The 20331-nt window shown below is 42.7% G+C and overlaps 1 long non-coding RNA gene and 1 other non-coding gene across 2 annotated transcripts in view; both read right to left on the reverse strand.

The window, feature by feature from the left end:
• LOC134299622 (uncharacterized) overlaps positions 1-20331 on the reverse strand; it is a 35488-nt gene that overhangs the window by 13497 nt on the left and 1660 nt on the right. The gene's annotated exons all lie outside the window — the stretch shown is intronic.
• Positions 1847-1930, reverse strand: mir5403 (microRNA mir-5403). Its single transcript, NR_130005.1, has one exon. It is a non-coding gene; the product is annotated as a microRNA mir-5403 (primary transcript).

The raw sequence follows: 20331 nt of genomic DNA on the forward strand, positions 1-20331 counted from the left end.
GAATTATACAGTTGTACTGTAATTATGCAGTACAAAAGGGCCCTTGTGTTGTCGACCGCACTTTAGGGGATCGGGCCCTTTAAGAGAGACCCGACCCGGTCCTGAGGGAACGGACCTTGGCGAAGCCAAAAGAAGAATATAAGCCGCAATACAACCTGAAGCCTGAAATGAAGAAGGTCCGCCAAGTTGAAGGAAAATCCGCCAAGGAGTTTTTATTGAGCAATTCAGCTGAAAAGGACGCTAATAGTGATCATTCAATCTACTAGCGTACCATATGTTTCAAATAAAGCCATATTTATACAATGTTTCGGTCTGACAGCCCTATGAATTTCCCGCCCTGCTTCCCTGCCCATCTGATCGCGGATAGGCTGAGAGGTTGAACGAGGCGGGCTTTCGTTTCCCGCCTTGCCCTGCTGGCCCAATGGGGAGCCGTTTTTTGTCCCCCCTCGGGCCAATCAGAGAGGAGGAGGCGGGAGCTATAGAAACAATGAGGTGACCGGGCAGGAAACATCGGATTAATTCTGGCCCAGCCGATTTCTAAAGGAATTAATGGCACCCATCAAGGGTGTCCGGGGTCCTGTCACGTTCACAGATTTTAGATATGCCTTGGGGTGTCAGACTGGAAGTGGTGATGGGTGGTGATGAGCCGCTATTGACGGCCCCACAGGGTGCCTTCCAGCGGCGTCCTGGCCTGGGATATGACAATGTTTGCCTTGGGGCGAGTCACCTTTAGGAATTTGGTGACTCTAAACCCTATATTGTCCATGCGATCGGAATGAGATTGGATTAAACTGTGGCAGATTATCCTTTTGTTTTTTTGGGAAGGGGAGGCCTAGGTCATGGGACTAAGGTTCACGTTGGGGTCATAATATTTCCCATTTGATTTCATGATTTGACAATTATATGGGATAGAATGAAAATTAAAATAAAGTTGGAACATAAACCCTGCTGGGAAGAATACATATTTTCCGGGGATCCCAAAGAGTACAAATACATATAGGCAGGTAGATAGATTTCAAGGAAATAAAGGAGAATCCATAAAGGTGGGTGACATTGCATAAAGGGGAATCATGAATGATATAAACAATAGAAAACATTTGATACAACATCTGGGGAGAAGTGGAGTTCTGGCAGCATGATTTTACAATTCATGAAGTTGTTATCTCTTGCCTCAGAATGCAGGGATAATCCACAGTAAACTCCAGTAAAAAGTCTCAATCACCTTCTACTATAAATATATGGAATATAGAACATAAAGTCTTGATTTTTGAACTATCTTTTACAAAGTCCTGGAGGGGAGGTCACCTCGATCACACTTGGTCTCCAACACATGAGCCTTTGGAGCTGCAACATGGTTTGTTTTCCCTGCCTGCACACCCCTTGCAAATAAAAAAGATGTGGAATAAAACACCATACAAATGTTCTGCCTTCTTTATCAGCCCCCTGGGCTTTCACGGTTCTCCCCATTTCATTGTCTGCAATCTTGTTTCTGTTTTTCTGAGTTACTCATCGAGTTACAGCTACTCAAGATAAGTTGGCTGGGCCTGGCACAAGGAACAAGAGAACACGGTCGTGCGGCAGGTACACACAAGGCAGAGTTGGAAAGGCTTTAATAGAGAGAAGCTAAACCTTTTGCTGGTCTTTGGTTTAGAAAGCAGCCAGGCTATGCCTGTGCTGGCTGAGAGAGGAGGGGATTCTGGAATCTGTAGTTCAAAAAAGTAACTTTTCCAAGCTTGGCTAAGCAGTAAAGCTGTGTGGAAATGGAACGTGCTCCAGAGTTGTCTGTGCTCTTGTTTAGCAGCCTGGGATACAGGTAAATTGAACAAGGGCTGTTGTTATCGCTGATGAAAGACAAACAGAAAGGGGAAAGTGAGAAGGAATTCCTGATCCAAAAGCATTCCTTATCTCTTTTCCGTTTCCTTTGCCCCAGAGAGATACAGTGGCCTCAATGCACTGTTGTTCCTCAAAGAGCGTTGCCTCCCGCTCCCTCTCTTCTCACCTGCAAGAACTGTGTACAGTATACACAGTCATCTGACACCATATATTCCGGCCCACAGCAGGCCTATTCTTCCCTCCTTGCCACATGATGACTCTACCGAACACTGTTTCCCTGCTGTGAATAGGTGTCCAAGTATGTTACTGGTGAATTTTGAAGTACAGTAGCTTTTAGTACTTTGTCAGTGTTTGGTGATGACATGAATTTGCTCTGGGTTTTAATCTTAAAAAGGATCTTTGCAAGGTAAGGAACCTAGTTGAGGGGTGGCTTTTAGCATCTTAAAGTTCAGAGCAGATGCATTGCTTCACTGATGTGGCCACCGCTGTTTTAGGATATGTGTGAAGGATATGAGAGCTGGCAAGAAGAGATGAAGCAATAGCCCTTTTATAGCTAATCTTTACTTCCCGTCCACAGTGAAGCAAAGAAATACTTTCCGCCTAGACTACAGCTGGCTTTCCATATTCTTAGAGATTAAGAGTGCAAGGACTCCATTAAAGTGGAAAACCACAAAAAAGGTATAGTGGAATCCTCTGATCTGCGACAAACACAAAAAATATGTGGCTGGCTGCTAGATGCCACAATCACTACTGCCCTCCCAAAGCCCAGGGCCACGTACACATTCACATAGCAGTTCTATTCTCAGGAGATGGACAAAGAGGACAAATCATCATTGCCGCAAATGCCCCCGCTTCCTTGAAGATGCATCTGCAGTGTGATCATTCATACATCAGTGCCATCCATAGGAGGTGGGTAGGGCACAAATCTCTCTCTCTCTCTCTTAAGAAGGAAGAAGTGGGATATCAATACTAATGATACTAATAATCACCACTGCCACCATGATCACCTTGTGAAGTTGGGGCTGCCATGTGAACATTCACGTGATCCCATGGCTCCCCTGCCCACCGCCCAAGGATAGGACTGTTGTGTCAGTGTTTACATGGCAGCCCCATCTTTGCAAGGTGCCCATCTCCTGACGCCAGTGCCCATGAGGTGCCCATCTCCTGATATGTGAATGTGAACATGTTCGGGGAATTACTGGTGCTCTTGACAGGATAGAAGAAGGGGGAGAAAGAGTGGAAGAAGAAGCTAGTTAAGGAGCACATAGAAGCTTGTTAATAGTCAAAACCACAAATGTAGATGTGTTCAAAACATAGGCCAAGAGATAAAAACACCCCAATGGGAAAAGACATGGAAGAGAAGAATGAAGTACACGGCATGTTGAAATCTAAAAAAAAGTCTACAAAATGCACCTGCAATGGTATCTCCCTCCAAACATGTACAATTGCACTGATAAATGTTGGAAATGTGGGTGGTCATGCAACAAAGTAAACAACTGCTGGGAACAGATTCATGTATATCTCGAAAAGCTATTAACCACAAATTTCAAAATGCCACCACAAATGTACCTTTTGAACATGCCCAATGAAGAACTAGAAAGGAAATTTGGGGGAAAATGTTTTATATGACAGTGGCAGCTCAAGTGGTATATTCTAGATATTGGGAAACCTCAGAGATACCTCCCTTAGAAGAATGGGAAAAATACATTGCAGATTTATTGATAATGGATAAATAACTGTACTCTTAAGAGGAGAACTTTTAGAGAACTTTGTTAATGAATGGCAACCAATGATCCAAAATCTCAATGTAAAATTAATCTAAAAATGTATATAGGGGAACCTATAAGACTGTAAACAAGGAAGAAATGGATATTAGTTTGGAGCCTATGATACATTTATATGCACTTTTTAAGTAGAAGATTGTGACCCCTTAAAGAAAATATATTATCTGAGAAGTGATTATGGAACATCAATAGCTGGGATGTATTGCACTGTATGCAACAAACACTGATTATTTGGGGATAAATAATCAGGTGAACAACATGTGAAATGGGACTGGAAGTAGCCAGAGACTTGTATTGTATAGAAATGCCTTTAATGTAAGCTGCTCCTAGTGTCTGTATGGAGATAAAAGGAGGTAAAAATAAACATAATAAACATAATAATAATAATAATAATAATAATAATAATAATAATAATAATAATAATAATAGCATATCTATCTTGTTTGCTGTGTCATAATAAAATAATAATAATAACTACTCCCACTACCTCTAACACCATCACCACCACCACCACATATGAACCATGGGCCAGACTTTGATCAATTCGGAAAAAGAAGCTACAGTAGAGTCTCACTTATCCAACATAAATGGGCCATCAGAATGTTGGATAAGCAAAAATGTTGGATAATAAGGAGGGATTAAAGAAAAGCCTATTAAACATCAAATTACATTATGATTTTACAAATTAAGAACCAAAACATCATGTTTTACAACAAATTGATAGAAAAAGCAGTTCAATACATGGTAACGTTATGTAGTAATTACTGTATTTATGACTTCAGCACCAAAACATTGCAACGTATGGAATGCATTGACTACAAAAACATTGACTACTAAAAGGCAGACTGTGTTGGATAATACACAATGTTGGATAAGTGAAGGTTGGATAAGTGAGACTCTACTGTACTTGGAAACAGAAGACTGCCTCTTCTCACAGTTCTTCCAAAGCCACAGTTCTTCCAAGCCACGGAACAATGGCTTCAAACTACAGGAAAGGAGATTCCACCTGAACATCAGGAAGAACTTCCTCACTGTGAGAGCTGTTCGACAGTGGAACTCTCTCCCCGGGGCCGTGGTGGAGGCTCCTTCTTTGGAGGCTTTTAAGCAGAGGCTGGATGGCCATCTGTCGGGGGTGCTTTGAATGCAATTTCCTGCTTCTTAGCAGGGGGTTGGACTGGATGGCCCATGTGGTCTCTTCCAACTCTACTATTCTATGATTCTATGATTCTATGATTCTATGAAATAAGAGCCTGACTGTCCTAGAAGTATGTTGTGCTCATCGAGAAAAGCCTGTGCTGAATATCTCATCAATCTCAGAGATATTTTCAGAGCTTCTGAAAATACGTGCCTCCGCAAGTGGGAAGGTCAATCTAGCCCCTCTCATTTGATCTCTTGCTGCCTGGTCAAGGTTTTACATTTTCCAGCAAAAGATTCATTTGCTGGGTGAGCCAACATGTCAGTAAATCCCATTGTTTCAACAGGACTAACAAAAGGATGAAAGTTTTCTTGTATTACAGATTTTTTTAACTGAGATATATTTGCTTTAAAAAAATTATAATGCTGAATTATGAAGCAATACATTGCTTCTAAGCCACCAACCAGGCCATGTATTTTTCATCTGTTCCTAAGCACTATTTTACAGGCTATGCATGGCTCTTAAAAGTCTTATATTTTCTAAGCAATCTTTCTCCCCATTTTCAATGTCCTGTTATTGCAGTTCGCCTCCTACCCACCCCCAAAACTCTATTCATAAAGAGCCATTTGCAGCTGTTGCCAACATATTTTCCATCTTATCATACTTCTCTTGCAAGCCCCCCTCCATCAATGCATGCCATGGAGTGATCGTCTTACTAGGAGCTGCCCCTCCACATCCGAGCTGACATCAATGGTCTCTTGGATTCTCTTTGTTCCACACAAAGTCTAGCTATTCCCATGTCAAGTTTTTGAATGCCTCAATTTGTCTTCTCCTTGTTTCACGAGTTTCTTGCTGGTGATTTTGGGACAGCGCAAAAGGCTGATTCCTACAACCGTCTGAGTTTGTGCTGGTGGTCATGGGAAAAGACACACCAATCTAGGGATTAATGTCCCCAAAGCCTATCCAGGCTAAATTTTGTAAATGCCAGAAGTTACAGACAGCTGCCTCACACAAGGCAAGAGATGCTCAAGAGAATAGAGAGGCTCGCTCGATCTTGTGAAATGGAAAGTTTCTGCCTTATTGGTTTGTTGCTTTGATTTGTACCCGGCTGTTTGTCCTATGAATTCAAGATGGTATATATGGCTCCCCTCCTTTCACAGTGTTTGACCATATTCTTAATGAGAGAGATTTCTCAAGTTGTAGTTCAACACTTTTTTTCCGTGTCAGGAGCGACTTGAAAAACTGCAAGTCGCTTCTGTGGTGTGAGAGAATTGGCCGTCTGCAAGGACATTGCCCAGGGGATGTCTGGATGCTTTGATGTTTTTACCATCCTTGTGGGAGGCTTCTCTCATGTCACTGCATGGAGGTGGAGCTCACAGAGGGAGCTCATCCGTGCTCTCCCCGGGTTGGATTCGAACCTGGCAGCCTTCAGGTCAGCAATCCAACCTTCAAGTCACAAGGCTTTAACCCACTACGCCATCGGGGGCTCCTAGTTCAACACTGTAACTGCTACACCACATTTTATATGTGTGTGTATGTGTGTGTGTGTTCTATCTCTCTCTTTTATATATGTGCGCATACATACGTACTTTCATTTCCCTCCTTCAAAATAACATGCAAATGCCACATATTTGTTATTGTAAGTCTTCTAGTGGTTTTCTACTTATGGTTATTTTATGAAAAAGAGACCTCCAACAAGTCATCATCAGCTCAGCTCTGATCTCAGGACCATGGTTTCCAAGCCCTACATTGACGAGCCTATCTACATATATTGGGGTCTTCTTGGTTTCCAACTGTCTGTCACTTTACCATGCATTATTATATTTGCAATAAGTCATGCCATCGCCTGCATCTGAAGTATGATATTCTCAATTTAGTCTTCTTAGCTTCTAGTGAGAGTTCAGGACTTATTCCTGGACCTATATTTCTTTTTGATGGCCCATAGTATCCATAGATCTGGGATGACAGTGCGAATGAGTTGGTTTCTTTCCCCTGCTAGATTTCTTCACTGCCCATAATTTAAATTTCATATAATGTCATGGGAAAGCATAAATTGAGCTATCTCAAAGCCTCAGCGTGTCTTTATTCAGCTCTGGATTTAAGCAGTAACATTTCATACTCCCAAAAGGTTCAGATTTGACAGGGACATTCCTGAGTAATCCTCTGTCATCCCTCGTTTTCAAGCTGCATTTAAAATCGCGCAGATCCCATCTACACTGCCGAATAAGATCCAGATTATCTGCTTTGAACTGGATTATATGGAGCCCCTGGTGACACTGTGGGTTAAACCCTTGTGCGGGCAGAACTGATGACTTGAAGGTTGGTTTGCCGACCTGAAAGTTGCTGGTTCGAATCCAACCCGAGGAGAGTTCAGATGAGCTCCCTCTATCAGCTTTAGCTCCATGTGGGGACATGAGAGAAGCCACCCACAATGATAGTATAACATCAAACATCTGGGCGTCCCCTGGGCAATGTCCTTGCAGACGGCCAATTCTCTCACCCCAGAAGTGACTTGCAGTTTCTCAAATAACTCCTGACATGAAAAAAACTGGATTATATAGCAGTATAGATGAATATAATCCAGTTCAAAGCAGGTAATCTGAATGTTATTTGGCAGTGTAGATGGGTCCTCAGTTTCTCTCTCCCCCTCCCTTCTTCCTCCTTTGCCCTCAGCTTACTTCTATAACTGTGAACTACATTCAAAGTGTAAAAATAGCTTGTACCCAGTTAATTTAAGTAGGCAGAAGAGGAGGGGGAAGAATTTTGGCTTTCCCAGGAAGGCCAGGCAAAAGCAAACTGCTGCATCCTCTACTAGCTTGTGTGTTCCTCCTCATTTATAACTTTTGCTATCTTGCCCATACTGATGTTGGGTACTGGTGTTCATCTGTGAATGAACACGCAGGTGGCTAGTCCCTAAACTTCTTGTTTTAAAGGCAGTTTCTCACGGCCCTTCTTCACATGCTGTAAAACACAAAAGAAACTGGAATAAAAGGGGTGTGTGTGGCTAAATGATGTTTCACAAAACTGTGCACTGATTTGGATTAACAGCTGAAAAACATGTGTTAAAAAGATGTGCTTAAAACCCTATTTTGGCTGGAAAATATGCATATTCGCATGACTGTATATTCCTGCAGCCAAGGAAACCACATGAATTTGGTTGTAAACCCTTTTATGGACTGCTCCAGCACATACATATTTTAAAATTCTGAAACAGTCGATCTGGGCTATAAACTATTGGAGTCATGGACCTACAGGTGGCTAAATGGAAGCACAAATGGAAAGCAATTACAATAAGAATTCTCTGCAACCATTTCTGTGTTCTGATCTTTATGAAATTAAACAGAGTGTGAATTTACAGGAGGGTAAGGACAGAAACAAGAAATCTGCTTGTGTGTACATTTAGATATCCGTATGAACGCAAATGAGGTTCAGCATATATCAGAGAGTCAATTAAAAAAAAGTAAACTTCCACCGGATGTTCCCTATCCATCTTGTAGATTTCTAAAATCCACTACAAACAAAGGTGTCAGGACAGCAGTGAACCATTTATGGGAACTGACAGGTCTGTGTTTGGCCTTGCTGTCAGGTCCCGCAATTTTTTGCCCCACTTATTTGACCTGCATTTTGACACTGTCTGGAAGTGACTTCAGAGAATGTACTGACTGCTGAAGATGAAAACTCCTTCTGGAAATATTATCTGTTGCCATCTGATAATGGCTTAAACAGCTGTAATATCCCAGAAACAAACATCCTTGAAGATTCCAGGCACGAATTTAGATTGCATTGGACCTGCAGCCTTCATAGGGAATAATTCAAATGATGGAAGATTTATTTCCCATTTGTCTTCCTCCAGTCCAATTTGTTTCATGAAGAGGCTTTTTCTAGAGTGCAGAAAAGTGTCTGGCTGACTGTAGCTGCTGGTGACCTTTCCTAAGGACAATAGCTGCTATTGAAATTGGTCAGGAATGCCAAGTGTGACTCTCAAGGCAAAGGCATTGGCCTCAGCCACAGACATATCAAGACTAAGAAGTTCCATAGATGGGAACACAGGATAGTGCTATGGAGAAAAATAAGATGATGCATTGCTTTTCAAGAGCAAGAAGTTTCTCATGCCTCTTTCCCTGAGGTGTGCCAAAGGCTTTGAGGAGGTCAAGCAGATGTCTCCCTGCTGAGTTACACATGATCTCTTGATGCCATTGCTCAGCAAATTTAGTACCAAGGCAAGAAATGAAATACAGTGTGCAGTGTATCCATAGCATGAGCTGCAATGTATGTGCGCCTTCCTTCGTATACTGTGTGACATCAGAGCTGGTCTGCTAGAGCGAGACCACCTCCAGAGGTCAAAAAAGAGTTCAGCCTCCGTGGTCCAGTGAGTCTTTAGTTTCCTTGCTGACTGTCAATAGCAGACAACTGCCACAGCAGCACTTTAAATCTACAGATGAAAGGCATCTAGGGGTGTAGGCATTGAAGGGGTGGGGTGGGCAGATGAGGGCATTGCTCTTCAAATAAGCATTCTGCCTCCCAATGAAAATTTAATTCAATCCTCAAGTTTTTAACATAGTGGTAAATTAAAATGCAGAAATTTAGTTTGGGCATCAAAAAATGGGTAGGCAAAGTAAGCAAGGAAATGCAAACACAGCAAATGTAAGAGTACTGGGCATGAATGATTTTCAGTGTCCTGCTCGCTGCAGTGTTAAACATTTCGGACATGGAAAGAAAATTTCCTTTAACAGGGCAAATATTTTAATTAGGATAGAGGGAACTACCATAGTTACATCACACCCTCATCTGTTCGGATTTAGCAGGGATAATCCCAGATAATCCTTTTATCACCTTACTTTTCAGGTGTTTATAAAAAGTCCCATTTTATCTCTCCTTCTCCCACAGTTCTGCCCTTAGCTGAGCTCAATTGCTGCAAACTGAGTCTAACATCTCCCAACAAAGGATTCCCCAAGGCAGTAAACAGCCAGACCTTGAAACTGAAAGACTATTTAATGCTAGTCAAGGTGGCAAATTGAAACATTCATACCTGCCTCAAACAGACATGAGTTCTTTCACCCACACTGACCATTCCACAGATATATAAACCTCACTTGTCTAGTTTCCAACACCTCACAACCTCAGAGGATGCCTACCATAGATATGGGCAAAACGTCAGGAGAGAATGGTTATGGAACATGGCCCTACAGCCTGGAAAACTCACAGGAACCCAGTGATTCTGGCCATGAAAGCGTTCGACAACAAACTGAGTTTAAAATTCAAAAATAGTTTGGACTCAATTAAATCAGTAAAGAGAAGAGTAGATTAGAGGACAGAATCTTATCCTTCCCAGTAGCCTTGGGCAAAAGCCATTGGTTCCAGCTTCATCTAGCTTCTGTGTTTCTTCCCATCAATAACTTTTGTCATCACACTGATGTTGCTTGGCCACACTTGTCCTGATTTCCATCTGTGATGTGAGCTCCTGTGATTTCAGAGGCAGGCTAGGCAGAATGATAAAGCCTCATGACAACATCATCATCCAGAATAGTTCTCATCCTCACATATTTTTAACAACCACTCAGGCAGGTGGATTAATACATTGTGAAATCCTAACAGTTAGGCCTAAACTATGTCAAACCTAACAGACACTGTAAATGATCAAAGTAAAAAACTGACATTCTGTTAACAAGATTTAGATATTTTTGTAAAATTTAAATGTTCTCTATAATCTGAGGCGCCAAACCAGCAATGAGCAACAGCTCCAAGTCTGGAGGAGGCATTCATTCAGACTTGGAAGATCTTCTTAGTTGGTTAACCTGATTTTTTTCCCTATTTCCCCCCCTTATAGGCACACAATTAGGGCGGCAAGTTTGCCAGCTATGAGAGAGAGAGAGAGAGCCCCTTGCTTGTTCTAAACCCAGGACAGACCCCTTTTCCCCAACAAGAAATTATTGTACATTACTTTGACTTTTGGTGAAAGCCTCCCTTTCCCACCATTACACAGTTTAGGGAACTATCAACCTGAAAAATTGGTCCCACAGCTCCATCCACAATGAGGGGGAAAGGGTTTAGTAATTTTTCAGATTGGGTGTAATGAGGTTCAAGACTACACAGGGACCCTGGGAGCTGCACTTTGTCCACCCTTGCCCTCAACTAATAATAGTTCCCTTAATTTACACAGAAATCAGTGTACATTTATTGTTCTTCAGGAATAAGAGCTTACAGAAGCATTTGGACTTCCAGATGTCCTGCTTAATGTACATAATGCATCCAGCAAATATTTAACAGTTTTCCATTTGGCTACTGCTAGCAAAATTGCATGACTTGGCAATTTGACACAGGCAGGCAGGAGGAAACAGTTCTCTGTGGATTGCACTATAAAACAGCTGTCAAACAACTTTCTGAAGCCAACTTCACTCTCTGAAATTGCTATCATCCTGAATTAACCAGGATCCTGCCCCCACCCCTGGAGCAAAACAGATATAGATCAGCAGAAGGAGAATATATGTCTACTGGCCTGTGTGCCCTTGGCGTTAACAAAGTTTGTTTTAAATATTCAAAGCATTTAACATCCAATATTTAGAATTGGAGCCCCTGGTGGCAGAACAGGTTAAACCACTGAGCTGCTGAACTTGCTGACCGAAAGGTCAGCGGTTCGAATACAGGGAGCGGGGTGAGCTCCCACTGTTAGCCCCAGCTTCTGCCAACCTAGCAATTTGAAAACATGCAAATGTGAGTAGATCAATAGGTACCGCTCCAGCGGGAAGGTAACGGCACTCCATGCAGTCATGAAAGCCACATGAACTTGAAGATATATATGGACAACACCAGCTCTTCGGCTTAGAAATGGAGATGAGCACCAACTCCAGAGTTGGACATGGCTGGACTTAATGTCAGAGGAAAACCTGTTATGTGTGTTTTCCCTTAGCCAACACCTGGACTTGCCTACTTGGAGGTAAATCTCACACAATTTAGTGGAGTTTGCTTAAAGAGTAGATATCATTGCTGTTGGACTGTAAACTACACAACAAATCAGAATTTATGTGTTTTTATATTGCTGTGTTTCATCCACATGAAAAAGTAAGGAAGAGAGAAATTCATCTGAGCATGCCAGCTTTAAAAAAAAGAAAAAGAAAATGGCATCAAAACACTTTTTAAATGTCAGTGATTTTGTAACTATTTCAAATGCAATAAGTGAGAGTTATTAGGAAAAAAATGAAAAGTAGCATTTTAATAAATCAAGGTTTGCATTTGTGCTTTAAAAAAGCTTTCTTAAGTGCACACATTTAAGAGTGTTAAAAAATACTCATGTCTATATGAAAAGCTCCAAAGAAAAGATGAAGAAACGAAACAAAATGAACAAGCAGTCTCCAAGTTACAAACATTGGACTTACAGTACATACAACTTATAGTTAAGAATGGGGGTGAGACAAAAGGACATGAAAGAAATCTACTCCTAGGAAGAGTTTTCATGGAGAAAATGTGTCGCCACTAGAGTCATAGTCATAGAGTCATAGAATAGTAGAGTTGGAAGAGACCTCATGGGCCATCTAGTCCAACCCCCCGCTAAGAAGCAGGAAATCACATTCAAAGCACCCCCGACAGATGGCCATCCAGCCTCTGCTTAAAAGCTTCCAAGGAAGGAGCCTCCACCACAGCCCGGGGGAGAGAGTTCCACTGTCGAACAGCCCTCACAGTGAGGAAGTTCTTCCTGATGTTCAGGTGGAATCTCCTTTCCTGTAGTTTTGAAGCCATTGTTCCGTGTCCTAGTCTGCAGGGCAGCAGAAAACAAGCTTGCTCCCTCCTGCCTATGACTTCCCCTCACGTATTTGTACATGGCTATCATGTCTCCTCTCAGCCTTCTCTTCTGCAGGCTAAACATGCCCAGCTCTTTAAGCCGCTCCTCATAGGGCTTGTTCTCCAGACCCTTAATCATTTTAGTCGCCCTCCTCTGGACGCTTTCCAGCTTGTCAACATCTCCCTTCATCTGCGGTGCCCAAAATTGGACACAGTATTCCAGGTTTCATTAGTAATTCTTGTTTTTTTCCAAATCCAATGATCACGGGGACAGAAAGTGAGGTGAAATCTTCTGAACAGGGGCACAGACAGCAAAACAAACACCACAAGGGTGTTAACCCTTCCCTGTGCTATCCAAAGCTCTCTCTCTCTCTTTTAGCCTGCATAAATAGGAGTATAATGTCTACATCCAGGGAAGTCATGCTACCCCTCTATCCTGCCTTGGTCAGGCCACACCTAGAATCACACTGTGTCCAATTCTGGGCAACACAATTACAGGGGGATGTCGACAAGCTGGAATGTGTCCAGAGGAAGGAGACTAAAATGATTAAGGGTCTAGAGAACAAGCCCTATGAAGAGCTGCTTAAAGAGCTGGGCATGTTTAGCCTGCAGAAGAGAAGGCTGAGAGGAGACATGATGTCCATGTATAAATATGTGAAGGGAAAGTCATAGGGAAGTGGGAGCAGGCTTGTTTTCTGCTGGCCTGGGGGCTAGGATACGGAATAACAGCTTCAAACTACAGGAAAGAATATTCCACCTGAACATTAGGAAGAACTTCCTAACTGTGAGAGCTGTTCAGCAGTGGAACTCTCTGCCCCAGGGTGTGGTGGAGGTTTCTTCTTTAGAGGTTTTTAAACTGAGGCTGGATCAGTTGGGGGTGCTTTGAATGCGATTTTCCTGCTTCTTGGCAGGGGGTTGGACAGGATGGCCCACGAGGTCTCTTCCAACTCAATGATTCTATGACCCCCCTCCTATATATATATTTGGCTGGAGTTACACTTTTAAAATGTACCTGTTTCAACTTACAATTTCAGCTATCTTGTTCGTAACTTGGTGACTGCCTGTAGTTAGAACAATGCCCAACTGGACATTTAGTTGTGTCTATGGGGAGCCCAAATTATGGCTGCTGAAACAAGAAAAATAAGGAGTGATTTTTTTTTGTCCTGTGTTGAAAACATACATGATCAGATATTCTATCTTTGATTCGTAGCAGCGTTCGGAAGAGTTGCTCTTTGGAGTACAAGTCACAATCCCCAGCCGGGATGATTTAGAAAACTGCAGCCCAAAACGTAACTTTCTCCTCAACTGATTATAGCCATATATTTGTCCTCCTGAATCACTGGTGTGTGGTTTTTATAAAGTTAAAAAAGATCCAGAGACCTATCTGCCCACATTGGCATGAGTGATCCTAACAGACTATTCTGGAGTCTGTGCCTACTTTGAGAAGCTCTTGCTTCTGGCAGAGGTTGGAAAGGTTACTTTTCTGCACTACAGCTCCTAGAATCTTAAGAGACTTATCTTTCCCAAGTTCATCGTCATAAGCAAAGGATAGCAAGCAAACCAAGACTGCAAAGGTTTGCAGTTTAGTCATTTCCAGGGCACTGCTCATTTTAGAGGCGGGAAGGGCCGCTGTCCATTCCAGACAAGGCTCAAGGGAAGCTGATGACAGCTCCTTCATCCACCACTGGTCTTGATTCACTGGTCTTTAAGCCTTGATTCAGTATTAGTCAAAGGGGCTGGTAACCACATCAAAAGGCTTTGCAGGCAGCAGGTGGCCCACCAGCTCCAGCTTGAAGACCAATTAGGAGCAAGAGGCTTTTACGGGCAGAGCGGATTTTTTTTCTCACCTAGGATTCAAGGGCTTCTTCCGAGGCAGACAGGAGACCACCCTGCAGCCTGCCAGGCAAGTTGGAAGCATGGCTGGTCTGGGGGTTACAAGCCTTGGAATGCAGGGAATGCTTTCTGCATGTAATGTGCAAAACCCGTCACCCATTACCAAGCCAATGACCTGTCGCTTTATCGCTTCCTGTCCTTGAGGAGGGCCTGCCTTGCTCTGGAGTCTCACAGAAAGCCCTCTTCCCTCTTTTTGCTAGATCTTGGAAGAACTCATCTATTCTGCCTGCGAGTGTTCAAAGATAACTCCAGGCATTTACAACTACAGTGCTTGCTTTTATTTTCTTGAGCAGTACCTGAGTAGTGAAGTCCGGAGGGCCTTTTTTCAATAAGAAATGACCAAGAAGATAAATTCCAGGAGAGAAAAGGGAAACACAGCAGACCTAATTTTCTCCTTTTGATGCTTATAGAACAAGCTGGCAAGTGAGATGAATGATTCATGCCCCAAGTGCTGGAAAACAGCAGCTGAATATAGGAGAAAGAAATTGTGTACCACATCTATTCTGGCTTTAGAAGTGGCATTGGCCAGTAGATCACCAACTCTAGCATGTCCTACAAAGCTGGCAGTTTGGTGTATTGCTCCCGTGTCAAAATACACAACTGTTGCCTCAAGACCAGCTTAAATACAGAGAAGCACAGCGCCAGAAGGTTGGCATCTGCTTATGAACTGGCCATAGCCGATAGTAGCATAATGATCATGATCTTAGTGGAAGAAATCTCACAGATTAAATTACAGGTCTTCAAAGGAGCCAAGGTAAGTATCAGTAGTAGTATGTTGTCAACAAAGAATATGACTTCACAACACCAGCAAAAAAAAAGTACCAAACCCCCCTCCACAACAAACCTGGCAAACTAAATTATTTCACTAACTTGTTTTCTTGAAGGAGCTACATGTTTTTTAATGTGACTAATTTCCTTGTGTCATTGCTCTGTCCTAGCCAATATTTTGTTTATTTGCCAGTTAGAACGTTTGCATAGTTTCAACCATAATTAACAGGCAGCATTAATGCATACTTCTCCTGGGAGAAGACCTAGCTGAAAACAAGAAAGGCAGGCAGCCACCAAAATAACAGACACGGGGTTAGAACATCCTTACAAGGCTATTGGCAGGAATGCATAGCCAGACAATCACAGGAAGGCCTTAGCATGCCGAATGCATACACATGTTTGTTCGCAGGGTGCAAAGGCTCATTCCTTTTGCATTACCACATCGGCTTGCCTTCCACCTTTGTTCCAAATGACAACCTGGGGGGTGGTGGTGGAATTTTTGCTCAGGGGCCTTTCACTGGGCCTCTCTGAATGGCAGGTGCCAGACTCTGAGAGAGATGGAGCACTAGGTTTATTGCCACACGAGGAGATATTTGTCTGGGTGGCATTGCTCACATTCCAGCAGGCTTGGCAGTTGCAGGGCAAGGTGCTTCCTCATGGCCAAGAGCTGCACGGGAGGGAAACCTGCAAGACCACAGCAGGGAGGAAAGCTGGAAGTGTTGACAAGCGGAGGGCACGGGGGTTCAGACGTCATGCCTTGGCTACCACTTGTTTTCTCGAGATAAGTGTGACCTATTCACACTCGCTCTGGAGTGAGGGCAGGAGCCTATACTTTGCGTCTATCTTGACCTTCAATTGTGACATGACTGTATTAGCAGACAGTAAACAGTTTTGATCAAACTTTTCCCATAACAGGTCCCTGAAAACTTTCTCCTAGACTCTGGGCACTATTAGTGCCAGCTCCAGGTTTTGTGGGGAGCTTCACTGTTCTTTCCTTTTGTGTTGCCCACCTGCTTCACACCACTGTCTCCACTACCAGGGCTAGTTGAAGACACACTGAGGCTTTTAACAATAGGTCCCATAGCATTCCCCTCAAATTGTACAGAATCGGTAACTGAAGAAATATTTTGTACTTAGACACCTGCATAATATGACAAGATTGGGGTGGCAGGGTGAGGAAAACGTGTCCCTTTAGACCTTGTTGGCCTGCAACTCCCGTCATTTCTCACCATTGGCTATGTTGGCTATGATAGATGAGATTTAGAGTGAAGCAATATCTGAAGAGCCACATCATTCTCATCCCTGGCCAAAACGCAGTTGCTTGTCCCAATTCAAGTCAACCCATTGAACCATTTCAACTAACCATTCCATCTAACCTCTCAACTGTGGTTTTACTTGGCCTGTTTGTAAATGCTGTCTTTTTTGTTTAACTTCTACCTTTGGACCCAATGTGCACAACCACCAGAGCTGAAGGGAGGAATTGGCTAATCCTTGTGTCTCTTTGCATGTGCAGAGAAGACATGTAAATGGAAAATGCAAACAGGAACCATGAGGAAGAGCAACTGTGGCTTTCTTCCACATGTGATGGGAACTTGTTTGAGTTTAGGGTCTTCCTGGCTTGGTTCTGGAAAGAGGAAAACCAGCTTCAGACAGAGCAGCTGCAATGCATAGCCAGTATGGTGAATATTTGCATACTGCCATAGACTGAGCTGATTGCATGTATGCCTATTTCTTTAACCTGTTTGGGTTTTATTCCTCTCAGTTCACAACATGAGCATCACAATCGCAGTATCACAACCCATTAGAGTTATCTGCACCATCCTTTTCCAACCTGGTACCAACTAGAGATGTTGTTACACATCTCATCATTTTCGGTGAGCGTGCTGGTTTGGGATGAAGAGAGTTGACAACTACAAAGCACCAAGCTGGGGAACAATGATCTATTCCAGGAGTCCTTAAACTTTTTAAACACAGGGCCGTTAATTAGAATTGTTGTTGTGTGCCTTCAAGTCATTTCAGACTTAGGGCAACCCTAAGTTTAGGGCAGGGACCAGGTAAAATGATCTTGGAGGGCTGCCTCCGGTCCGTGGGCCTTAGTTTGGGGGGCCCTGATCTATTCCATGTGCTGAAATGTTAGCTGGACCTAAGTAACCATGCACTAATAAGTCCCACTCTCAAACCATTCCACTCCCAGTTTCCACATTGATCCCGTTTCAGGACATAAGACATACACAGCAAAAAGACCTGAAAGTGGCAAGTAAACTAAAGGTAAAGGTTTCCTCTGATGTTAAGTCCAGTCATGACCGACTCTGGGGGTTGGTGCTCATCTCCATTTCTAAGCCGAAGAGCCGGCATTGTCCGTAGACACCTCCAAGGTCATGTGGCCGGCATGACTGCATGGAGCACCGTTACCTTCCCGCTGGAGCTGTACCTATTGATCTACTCACATTGGCATGTTTTCGAACTGCTAGGTTGGCAGGAGCTGGAGCTAACAGCGGCCGCTCACGCAGCTCCCAGGGTTTGAACCTGGGACCTTTCGGTCTCCAGCTCAGTGCTTTAACGCACTTCGCCACCGGGGCAAGTAAACTATTTCACTATTATCTCCTTTTCCGGACTAGGGGGAGAAACAAATTATTTTGCCCTAGATCCTTCCCTTTGCCTTGTGAACTGGAGAAGAGGAGCCTGTGTAATGGAATGGGGGGTGGGGTGGAGGGGGACACTAACAGGTTGTTTATTTGCTATGCCATCACCGAGGCATCTCTGCACTACATGCTTTCCTAGATTGGTTTTATATCACCTTAGCTCCCAAGACTCTAGTCCAATTCTTCTATGATAAGGAGATGAACCTTTTCCATCAGAGGGCCATAACCCCCTCTCTACCCCACTAAATGCAATTTCTAAAGACCCATCTACACAGTACCTTCATCCCAGGAGCTCCCAGTTCAAAATGAACCAAAATGGCCAAATGACATCACCTGAAAACACGGGAGGAATTGCTACAAAGCACTAAAATCTTGAGATTTTCAGTTGCGGGAATTTCCCAGTTCTGGCCGGAAAATACACATATTCGAATCTCTGTAAGTTCCTACACTCTGAAAATGTGAGATTTTTTAATGTTAGTTTGTCCCTGGGTTATACATGTTGGTTCCTGATTGATTGTATATGGCAACAGTTGACTAGAGGATGAAAACTTTATCCTGGCAAGAGAAACTTCATCTTCCACACGTTTAATGAAGTTTCTGATACACAAACAAAGGTTTAGCCATGTAATCAATTTTTCCCATTTTTTTATGATGAAAGTAATGAGGAACAGACATGAAACTCAGGAACAGCACCCCATAGTTCCCAAGCCCAAGTACACGACCAAACATGTCTGGACAGATGGCCATGCAACCTCTGAATGATAATAACAATGACAAGGTTCTATTCCTGGCTTGAAAGTGTCAGTTCCTATTTAATAGTGCAGTTCTGACTTTGAAAGTAGCAGTCCTACTCCACAAATTTTGTTTGTGTGTCACAAACTTCATTAAATGTGTGGAGGATAAAGTTTCTCTTGCCAAGACGTTTTTTCCTTCTAGTCAACTTTCGCCATCTTTTCAGGATAAAAGCAATGAGGAACAGATATGTATGACACAGGAACAAAACTCGCACAGACAATGTGCATATTCACATCTGCACATTTAAAGCTTTTTTTAAAAAGCCAAATATTCCGGCGGATGTCCTGCAGTGGCCATCTTGCAGGCTTTGAAATCCCATAACGAAGCAGCAAGTCTGGACGTTGCAGGCACAAATCCTGAGACCAACAGGTCTGTGTGCAGACCTGTTTGCAGTTCCTGGATTTTTGTCCTACCTATTAAACCCCGCAATTTGGTGCTGTCTGGAAGCACCCTAAGATTCTTTTTAGGAAATTATCGGAAAGCTAATTCAAATTTGTAATGTAGACAAGCCCAAGAAGTAGCCCATACATTTGCAAAAGATGGAATAGAACAGAGGGAAAAGGTTATTATTTTAAAGCTCCCAGAACCTCATCCACCTAGAATGTTTGCAAGCTTAGGATACTAGGATGTAAAAAAAATTCCAAGCTATGCAGCACAGGTATAGTATGTCATTATCCAGTCCTCTCACATGAACTCACAGACCTGCAAGATTTCAGGATCTTGCCCTGCTTTTCTGATTCTCAGGGTAAAAGGGAAGAATTTCAGGGTGATAACACTGCCTTGAAAAGGATGTATGTACCTATGTGCATTTTTTCATTTGTCACGGTTGGTGTTTTTTTTTAATTTGAAGGTCATGCTCTGTGCAACCGTGGCTTATGCCAAATCATGTTTATTGACATCACCAGGAATTGCCTGTCGTTAACATCATTCTTATAATGGAGCCACCTCTACAAATCATAAGGTGTCATCCCTATAGCCCTGAAATCTTGGAGCCTAGAATAGTCCTAACCTGACATCTTTAAATATATCAGCATGTAAGATCACAGGTAGGCCCGAGGACAGGACCTATTATTGGGTCTGTTCATAATGGTAGATTTGGGCACGTACCAAAAATAAATGCCAGGTGTGCCATGGAACAAAGACATTTCTCCACCCTACAGATAAGGGTCTAGGAGGTCATTTTGGCACCTGCCCCTGCTAATGAATGATGGGAAGGGAAATTGACTCAAAGCAGCTAATTAAAATGTATATATAATTTCCCTCCAGGATCATAACAGCTGTTAGTTCATTGTTTGGAATTTCAAAAATAAAGTCTTCTTGGCAAGAGGTCTGGAGGTGGGGATGCAGACCAACATCCTGCTAAGAGGTAAGAAGAAATGTCAAGAAGGTTGCTAATCCAAATGTAGTTTTCAAAATGGATCTTTCCCATACAGCAACCACACAACTGGACTGAACTTTCAAAAGATTGTTTTTCTTTTCTTTCTTTTCTTCTTCTAACTCATATTCCAATTTTTGTTGTATGCCTTCAGGTCATTTCCAAGTTATGGCAACCCTAAGCAGAACCTATCATGGGGTTTCCTAGGAAAGATTTGTTCAGAGGGGGGTTTGCCTTTGCCTTCTTCTGAGGCTATTTTTTTTATTTATTGTGTCAGAAGCGAATTGATAACAGAATTATAATGTATTAAAAAACCACAAACAAAGTTTA

The sequence above is a fragment of the Anolis carolinensis genome, chromosome 5, assembly GCF_035594765.1.
Source record: "Anolis carolinensis isolate JA03-04 chromosome 5, rAnoCar3.1.pri, whole genome shotgun sequence".
Classification (NCBI taxonomy): Eukaryota; Metazoa; Chordata; class Lepidosauria; order Squamata; family Dactyloidae; genus Anolis; species Anolis carolinensis.